Raw genomic sequence first — 10848 nt, 5'->3', positions numbered from 1 at the left:
ATTTTCAAATATGTTCTAATTATAATTGTATAACAACCTACCATTATGAGAAAAAGATTAAAATAAACTAATAAAAACAAAAGGAAAAGTCATGTAATTGTCCCTAATACTAAATGCAATGTACATGACTATCCTGGGTTAGATCATAAATTATTTACTAATGGCTGTGATGTAACATCCCTAATGACAAACTTTATTTTATTCAATTCTATTCTTTTAATAGGAATGTATAGTGTTGACTATAGCATATATCTTTACACGTGTATTACGAAATTATTATTCTTTATTCAAAAGATTAACCTAATAAAGTATATAGTGTTCATATTTATAAATTTTTTAAGATTTTTCTCTATGTTTGTCCGATGTGAGATTAAAATACTTTTTTTTATTGCCACATTGAAATATCTTAAATCTTAGTTATTTATTTTAGTGTCTTGATTCAGTCGAAGGGCAGGTAGCTGCTCTTTTCTTAGGCACATATATTTCTTTTTTTCTAATCCATGGGTTAGTCAATTCCTCCATTAATTAGCTGTCTTCTGTGACCAATTCAGGGCTTTCTATGTTGTGATAAAACTAGTCATCCACTTCATGTAGAATTCTTTTGTTATTATATATATATACTAGATTTCCTTATCTTCTTTGTTAAGATAGATATGTCTTGGCCTGTTTTGCATTTGTTTTGTTCGTTCTTAAATAAAAGGAGGCAATCAGAGCATGTGTCAACCTTATCTCTAAGTGTTTATTATAAACTTTTGCAACTTGTAATTTGATGATATCTCTACTTTCCAAATTTTCGACAAGAATATGAAGTGGATAAAAGGACAGGAGAGGTTCATTAATGTCCATTGATAACCAGTCCACAATCTTTAATTTCCTTTTGTTATATATAAGAATATAAAAAACCCTTATCCGAAAATGTATGGTAAAGCTTTCCATTTAACAATTAAAAGGGATTCTTCAAATATGAACAATTAAGTTTTAAATCTTCAAACTACTCCGAAGAGATGAAAAAATCTTAAATTTTTAGTTGGGAAGATAGCAATTTCAATATATGTCTCGTGCTGCTAATGGGTTGACTGATGATTGTATCATAATTGATGTTCGATGTCAATAACATATGATATTGGTGATTTGTTTAAGAGTATAGTTTTTGTTTTGTATTTGTATGTACTATCTTTGTACAGCTTATCTCTATTTTTAATAAAAATAAATAGGGTGTTAACGAGCTTCCAAATACAAAGAAATCTATATTTGCAGCGTTGTTTCGAGATGCATTGAGCCGCCATTGCCTCATCCTTTAATTAATTAAAGAGCCGATACTATACTATATTATATATGAATGCAATCTAGAAGATTAGGTAAAAAGGAGGCAATCAATTCATGATAACAACGTATTGTTAGCAAACACCTAGCAATTTCTATCCATCGTAGAGCTGATTAAGATCATGGAAGCCTTGCAAAGACCTGATTGCAAACAACACGAACCAAGCAAACAAGCAGTCTCTCAAAAAATGGGTTGAAAAGTTTCAGTCATAAACTGATCATAACTCCCTGGAAAGGATCCGTTTTCCACTTCAAGTTGATCCTGGCTAGAACTAGAAGACGACCAGGTAAGGAAAAAAAACATATCAATCGATGGCAAATGGAAGGAAATTACGTACTGAAGTGATGCTCAGTACTGCTGGGGGTACTGTGTCGCACGAGTTCGCTAGTCAAGGTTCAGGCCACTTCGGCAACAACCAAATGGGAACCATATCACTAGCCGCCGGCCCTCCCCTTGCATGTTGGTTCACCACTCACTTCTTTTCTTACTAGTCACCGAGCACGCTAGGATTGACCGAAACTTTTGTACCAGCAAGAAAAACATGAGAAAAATTGGCTTTTTGCAATGTGGAAAAAGAAGAAAAAGATTAAATCGGGGGAGGTACGGGCTTATCTGGATGATGTACCGTAGTGGAGAGGAAAACGACAAGCTCGTTTTGTCCTCTGCGGCGAAATTAGAGTACACTATTTTACATGGATATTCAGTTTTCCTGTGATGCCATTTGGGTCTGTCGGATTTGTTCATGTCCACTTCTTTCTCCCACTTGGAACCACCTAGACAAATATATAGTGTTAATATCAAGTCCTTTTGATCCAGTCGGTCCCCGTAAACCTGCTTTCAGAGGGGATGGGCCAATCTGTTTGCTAGGAAACGATGTTGCCAATGTGATTATCCGAGACGTGGCCAAGCCTCGAACCAAGGAAAACTCGTGAGAAACAGTGAAGGTTTTTGACCTGCCCCATTTGCCAGCATTCAAAGTCATTGAACCTAGTGATAGTGAGGGCGCGAGACTACGCACATGTACCCAGCTTGTCGCTCATAGAGCATTGTTTCATATCAGTCACCGATATGGAAAAACTGGCGCAGAATTTTCAAACTTTCCGACCAACTTTTCCGAGTCATTGAACCTAACAATGGCAGAAAGTGCAAGTTTGTGGTCATGCTCAATGGACCATGGAAAGCAACATTAATGACGGTCCCCACGGACCTGGCTGGCTAGCTGGTCTCGTCAAGGTTGGGCTAGGAAAGTGATGGGGTGATGTAAGAGAAGTAACAACCTTATAATGTCTGAGACAGTTAACTATAGTTGTTTCTCTTTCGAGTTTTTGTGTTTTCCAGGACGTCCTTGTCCCGCCGGTCCTCTCCTGTCTACATTCTGCCAATTAATACCCGTTACACTCCAGCAAAAGGTCTAAAAACAGCAACGAATGTTCTGATTGTTAATATCTTAACCATATACACATGTATTTTCCAGCATGTAACAGTTGACCATAGAATACATGAACATCCGAAAACTGTCACTATATATACCATCCTTAGACTTCCAATGACACACGGTTCTTACGCTCAAAACCTGTTTTCAGGAAATCCGAGGGCGGGGAGGGTCCATAGACAGGTCATGGAAGGAACACGAAAGGTAGAAAGTCTGATTCTGAAAAATTATCTTACCTTTTTTAGATCAACGTGTTTAATTTCCTTGACCTAAAAATTTATACGTCCACTATGACAATCTATGCTGTTTTCTCTTCCATTGGCGTCCTCCCGAATCCTATAACAAAACCCTCACTCATGTTCCAAGTCTACAGTAGCTTTTGCAATGTGTGCTGATGATTGTCATCTTGATTCTTTCGCTTTAGCTTTATGGTTGAAGGTGTGGGTGAATCCAACAAACGAAATTTTGTTATTTATGGACCAATTTGATAACTACTAGTATCAATGCAACGGTCCAGCTAGCAGATTCTTGTTTTCTTTTTCTTCTTTTCTTTTTTTTCTACCTGTTAGAGCATCATTGCGTACATGCACCATGGACAAATAATCATTAGCAGTCCAATAATTAAGTTGTCATTACCAAATCAGATAAAATCATCCAAGACCAGGATTAGTGGAAAGTTAGCACCATAAGTCAAAAGCTACCAACCAAACACATATTTATCAATTAGTAATGGAAAGCAACTAGCCTTTTTCTTGTTGGCACTGTGTTTTGTCTCCTCTTCTCAGGCCAACTTAAAAGAGGTTGCGGTATTTAAAATTCCCACCTCCATCGCTGCTACTATTTAATTTTCTCGAAGAACATTAGACGTGGGACCTGAGAACAATGGGGTATATTATCCTTGGAACAAGGTCAAATATGTTTTTCTGGTATATTGCTTTAGGTTGTTTTTCCAATTTCATATGAGCCTCTCATAATTTCCAAAGGTCTAGAAGCACATCATAAAGCTACCAGGCATATTGGATGATCCATAGACTCTCAGAGAAAGTAATGGTTTTGGGTGTGATGAGAGAACACGGAATCTTATCCAGGTTTCAAATCCAAGGAAGAAAATGGGGGAACAAAGAACAAAAATCACAGTTAAAAAGAAGGAAAAAAAAACAGAGATTTTGTTCAATAATTGGGTGAATATTCTTGGCTTTTTGACCTGAAATGACTTGGGTTTTAATTACCTGCGCAGGGTTAGATTGATGATTATATAAAATGTTTACAGGTGGACCCAACCTTTGCTAAAATGGCTGGTCCTCCTCACTTTTTTCTCCTTTGAGACCATTGTCAACGGCTGATTTGACAATTTCTTCTCAGATGCATGAATGTAGAAGTACATTTGACCGGTGTCTTCATTTGATGGCATCAACAAATATCCAGATCCTTTCATAATTCCATTGGTTCTGCTCAAGTTTTCCCAATCCCCTCAGGCCCTCACCAAGAGGTTCTCGACACGTACCAACTGGCTCATATGCTCGAAGTATATTGGAAGGTAGAATGGCTTTTACCTACATCACATAATCGTTACACTGCAAAATCAAAAATCTTTTCCCTGTCTGTCTTCTTCCGCAAAGGGGGGAAACTGCACGAGGAGATGCCATCAATGATGGAAACTGTATTAAATTTCGTAGGACCCCCTTCTCAAATGGTTGGCTAAACAAACCAACAGACAAGCTTGGATCGTCCGGTTTCAACTCAGGGTCCTTATCTGTAACACTCGGGGGGCAGGATTTGTCACCTTAGATTGTTCAGATGTGTTTATCCTTTCATTGGTTTCTTTAAGATCATATCCTCATAAGTTCATAACAAGAACCACACATTCGGATATGTCTGCTGCATCAAAGCCTTTCTCATTTGTTTAATTCATTGTTATCTCAGTCAAATGAAGCCAGCTTTTTTCTTCTCAAGAGTTTTCACATCATGAAAGGAAAATTGCTGGATAAAAAATTGCCAGTCAAAAGAAGCCACTTCAGCCTGACAATGAAACAGGAGCGGTGTCATCGTGGGATGTGGGTTTTAGCTGCTCGCATGGAATTTTTTATTTGCTATGGTAGCTCTTGGATTATGTTTACAAGTGCCTGGCCTACCTTGATACATCGAAGATATGCTATGGAAAAGTGAACATGATTTTTTCTTTGAAATTAAGGTTGTAGTGAGAGTACATGTCAGTTTGCACAAGATTGAAACAGTTCAGACACATCTGGTTGAGTATTTCTTTCCTGAGTCTCCTGATTTCATGAGATAAGTAAAAGGGCCCTCAGTCCCTTGGTTGTTAATGAGCTGGTTTGCAAGGGGAGCTCCTTGGACATCTGTTTGCTACCTTGTATTCTCCCATTGTTTTTTATATTTAGAGCATCTTTGGCTTAATTTTTTTAGTTTAAAAGAAGCTTTTATGAAAAATAGTAATTTTTAAAATTAAATTAAAACTGTTTGATAAAATAAATTATATAAACTTTAATTTTAAAATTACCATAAAGGTATTCATATTATCTTTAATTATCTAATAAATTAAAATAAAACAAGTCTCCTTCGAATTTATATACGATTTCATAATTAAAATAAAAAAAATAAAAAAAAACGGAATAACTCTTAAATTTTTATAATAGTAATATTATTAGATTTTTTTGTGAAAAAAAAAAAACCTTTAAATAGTATATGCATGTAGTTTTGAATTTTTAGTCTTCTTTTCTCTTAATTTTTGTAAGAACAAAAAATTTTAGATTTTGTTATTTTGTTACTAGGTCTTTTGTTTTTTTGTTTTAATAATATTTGCAGAGAGAGGTAGAGGAAAGCGAGATCAAGATTTTGCGTTGAAGAATGGTGATTAGCAAAGGGAGGGAGAATGATTGAAAGAGAGAGGTATTTATTGAAAAGATGATGTAATTTTTAAAAAATAAAAGAGAAAGCTTCTTTCTAGAGCTTTTTTTTAAGATTTTTTTTTAATTTTGTTCTTAAAAAAAACTATTTGGCTTGACTTTTACTTTTAAGAGATAGGAAAGTTGAAAAAAAAATCAAGCTAAACAAACAGTTAATCTGTCTGAATTTGATCAAATATCTTTGAAAATTTAAGCTCAAAAGTCTATACATCTTTCGTTACTCTCCTCTCGCTTTGTTTGGAAAACATGAAAACACTTTGGGTAAAAATTTTTCAATATTTCTTCATGTGTGAAAAGATAAAGACGTAAAAAACTTTGATGATCTAGAAAAATTATCGTACACATTTTTAAAGCACAAGACAATTTCGAAAAATCAGATCCTTCATCTTTCCTTCCTTGACTTATCTCTCGACACCCTCTTCCTTTGACCCTCGAATAAAATATTTTCTTCAATTTTTTGAATAATTAACACTTTAAAATTGAAAACTATATACTTTGAAGAAAAAGGATACCATTTTCTTTATTTAAAAAATAAAGAGTGGGTAAGACCTTAATTATTGTACTTTGGACTATACAACAGTCTTTGGAATTTTTCATAAAAGAGGAGCTTAAAATGTGATCAATATTTTTTTCCCTCACTTGCTTTACATTTATTAATCAAAAATAAAATGGACTAGGGGTCTGTTGGAAACTCAGAAATTTCAGAAAGAAAAATGAAGATAAGCAAAGGTTTCAATGAATAAAGAATAGAAGAAAAAATATCTAGAAGAGAAAAGCTCATTTTTCATTAAGTAACATAGCAATATAAACAATGGAGGATAACCAAATTTACCAACACCAATTGTACACACCCACCTGAGCTGATATCCTACATCTAGGAGCATAGGGATCTATGATAGATACCCTGCCACATAACAGACAGTAAACACCAAGCATAACAACATATCTTGAAGAAGGAAAGGAAAGTAAAATCCCTAACAATTATGAAAACTAAAAATTTCAACAGTAAAGGAAATATAACACTATGTAAATAAACTTAAGACCAAAATAACAGTAGAACAACATCAAATGACAACATAGGTTTCAATATAAAATGACACCTTGTTGACTCTCTACCTTAGTGCCACTTTTAGCAAGTAACACACCATTTTTCAACACACCTCCTTGGTGTTCATCTTGTTGACCCCAATAGCATCCTCAGATATTAAAATTTTTCCTTGTTCAAACATTTAGTGAAAATATTAGTAATTTGTTCATGAGTTCCACAATGAAGTACCAAGATCTCACCATCTCTAACTGCTTCTCGGATGAAATGAAACTTTACCTTCATATGCTTAGTTCTAACATGATGAACAGGATTCTTGGCAATGGAGATTGCAAATTTATTATCAATCACTAAAGGAATGCCTACTTCTTGCTTGAATCCCAAATCTCCAAGAATTTTCTTGATCCAAATTACCTGATTGGCAGCAACTGTAGTTGAAATGTATTCAGCTTCAGCAAAGGATTGGGCTACCACCTTCTATTTCTTGGAGCTCCAAAAAAAGGTAGCATTTCTAAATAAAAAGCAATAACCATATGTACTCTTGGCATCATCTAAGTTACCAGCCTAGTTGCTGTTATAATAACCAACCAAGTCACCACTCTTCTCCTTTTCAAACAAGGGACCATAATTCACTATTCCTTTTAAGTATCTTAAAACCCTTTTTGTAGTAGTATAATGATCCTGGGAAAGTTTCTGCATAAATCTAGAAAGTAAACTTGCTGGATACATTAAATCTGGTTTGGAAGTTGTTAAGTACAATAAGCTTCCAATGATACTTCTATAACTTGAACCAACAACTATTAGGGCTCCATCCTTTTTACTCAATTTACAGTTTGAGGTAATTGGAGTTTCAATAGCTTTACAATTGTCCATTTGAAATTTCCTTAATAGCTCATATGCATATTTACTTTGATGAATACAAATATAAGTTGAGTTTTAAATAAATTGTAACCCCAAAAAATAGTGCATCTCTCCTAAATTAGTCATTTCAAACTCTTTCATTAACTTGATCTTAAAATCAGTTAAGAAGCTAACATTTAAACCAGTAAGCAATAAATCAACAACATACAAGGAAATGATTACCTTAATAGAATTTGCATGATTTCACAAATATAGTGTAGGCTCATTTTGACTATTTTGAAAACCTTCAACAATGAGAAATGAGTCAATTCTATTATACCAGGCCCTTGGAGCTTGTTTTAACCCATACAAAGCTTTCATTAGTTTACAAACTTTACCTTCACTCCCTGGTTTGATGAACCCTTCAGGTTGATGAACATAAATATCTTTAGTAAGATAGCCATTCAAAAAAGCAGATTTCACATCAAGATGCCAGATCTTCCAACCTTCTCGAACAACTAAAGTAGCTAACAACCTTATAGTATCATGTCTTGCTACTAGAGCAAAAGTCTCTCAGTAATTCACACCATAACTATGAGAATATCCTTTCACTACAAGCCTTGCTTTAAACTTGTTCATTGTTCCATCATTATTAAACTTTGTCCTGTAGATCCACTTTGTCCCAATTACATGCTGATCAGTTGGCTTGTCTACTAATAACCAAGTACTATTCTTCTCAATCATTAGCATTTCATTTTTCATAGCTTGCACCCACTTATTGTCTTTTGCAACTTTTGCATAATTAGTAGGTTCACATACCTCAACATTACACTTAACATAGATATCTTGTCAGGACTTTGTACCTTTCACTGCTAGTTTTTCATCTTCTAAATCCTCTTCTAAATCATCTTCATTCTGAACATCATTAGGACTAACATTGTATCTGTCAGCACTCACAACACTAGACTTTTCCCAGTCCCACATTGAGCTTTCATCAAACTTTGTGTCCCTACTTACAAAAATCTTTTTTGTCTCTACATTATATAACTTGTAACCGTTAGTAATTTCACTGTATCCAATGTGAATGGCTACGATACTCTTCTTATCTAGTTTAGTTCTTTTGCCACTCGAGACTTTTGCATAGCATATGTTACCAAAAATGTTCAAATGATTAATTGATGGTTTATAACCAAACCAACTCTCATAAGGATTCTTACTTGACACAAGCATTGTAGGGCTTAAATTTAACAAGTAGTTAGCTATGTTAACAGCTTCTGCCCAAAATGTTTTTGGTAACTTTTTCTAAAATAAAAGACGCTTAGCCATCTCCATAAGTGTTCTATTTTTCCTATCGGATACCCCATTTTGTTGAGGGTTTTAGGTAGTAGTTAACTGATGAGTAATCCCTAGCTGAACTAGATAATCTTCGAACTCAACAATAATAAGTTCTTTCCATTATTAGTTCTAAGGGTTTTTATAGAAGTGTATGCCTGATTCTCAACCAACTTTCTGAACTTCACAAAATTCTTAAAAGCGTCAGATTTGGATTTAAAAAAAAATAGCCAACAAAATCTTGTAACTTCATCAATAAACAACAAGTAGTACCTATTGCCGCGAAGTGATTTAGTCTTCATAGGTTTTCCCAGGTCAGAATGAATGAGCTGCAACTTGTCAGTAGCTTTCCACCTCCTTTTTTTTTTTTGAAATGAAGTCCTATTCTGCTTGCCAAACTGACAAGTTCCACATATCTATTTAGGCTTTGTTATCTTTGGTAAACCTTCAACCAGCTGATGAGAAGCCATATTTTGCAAAGAGTTGTTATCAACATAGCTTAACCTCCTATGCCATAGTTCTGATTCATTAATAGCATTGAAATAAGCTTTATGCTCAGCATGCTTACAGTCTATTGGAAAGCATTTGTTTCTCATTTTAACAGTTAAAACTTCCTCTCCCTTAGGATTAAATATAATGCAACTCTTGTCCTTGAATAAGAGAGCATAGTGACTTTGACTAAGTTGTCCAACACTGAGCAGATTTTGGTTAGCCTCAAAAACAAAAAAGACATTGGAGATATACTTGTTACCTGACTGAGTTTCAACCATGACAATCCCTATACCAATTATCTTCAAAAATGCTCCATTACCTATCTCTACTCTAGACCTATAACTCTTGTCTAATGCAACGAACTAACTCTTATCACTAGTTAGGTGATTTGAGCAAGCACTGTCAATTAACCATAAATTCTTCTTGATAAATTCACCTATTTCTCGAGCCATAAATAAGACTTCATCAAATTCCTCAACTTGCTCAATTACTGCAGCCTTCTCATTAGACTTGGAACCTTTGGTTTTACACACCTTTCCAACATGACCTAGTTGGTTACAAGCTTTACATTTTACATGGGGTTTGTACCAACAAAATTTTGCAAAATATGTGGTTTTCTTGCAATGAGGGTAGGGCTGATACTTCTACTTCTATTTACCAAAATTTTCATTTGCTATTTTCTTATCCTTCTCCTTCTTTTCACCTTCATTCTTCGTTGTGCTATTACCACTAACTTTAAGATTCCTAGTTTGAGCAACCAAAGCACTATCCACCACACTTTTTTGCCTAAATGCTCTTCCCTGTTCAGCTGTCTAATATCTTTGGAATTCTTTAATGAAGAAACCTGGGACTCATATTTCTCTGAAAGGCTCACTAGCATCTTATGCACTAACCTTTCCTTTGTCATGACCTTTCCTAACAATCTCAATTGATTCACTAAGGCCATCATATTTCCAAAAAATTCCTTAATGGTTTCATCATGTTCCATCCTTAACATCTTAAACTGTCTAAACAAATTCAAAGACTGAATCTATCTAGTCCTATCACTACCCAAAAATTCATCTTTCAAGTGATCTCATACCTCTTTAGGACTATTTAGATGCATAATCTTAAAGAAAATTTCATCATAAACAATAGACTACAAACAGGATAGAGCCTTATACCTTTTTGCTTTGTCCTCTTCAAACTATCGAATCTGAGTAAAAGTGGGGTTAGCATGTCGTTGAACAGGGTCCTCTCTAGTCTCCACTACCTCTTAGATATAGTATGCTTTGAGGTAAGATTTCATTTTCAAGGACCAAGTGGCATAGTTTTCATTAGTAAAGATTAGTGGAGCTGATGTGTTGAACTCGACTATAGCTATGAAAAAAAAAACCTACGCAAAAGAATGAACAAGAAGCTAAATGAAGATGATAACATGAAAAATAGACCCTTAAGACCTGTTGTGAGGCTCTGATACCAT

This window comes from Theobroma cacao, chromosome 5 (genome assembly GCF_053813885.1).
Source record: "Theobroma cacao isolate CCN51 chromosome 5, ASM5381388v1, whole genome shotgun sequence".
In the NCBI taxonomy this organism is placed as follows: domain Eukaryota; kingdom Viridiplantae; phylum Streptophyta; class Magnoliopsida; order Malvales; family Malvaceae; genus Theobroma; species Theobroma cacao.
The sequence above is the reverse complement of the archived record's forward strand: the minus strand, read 5'-3'. Positions refer to the sequence as shown.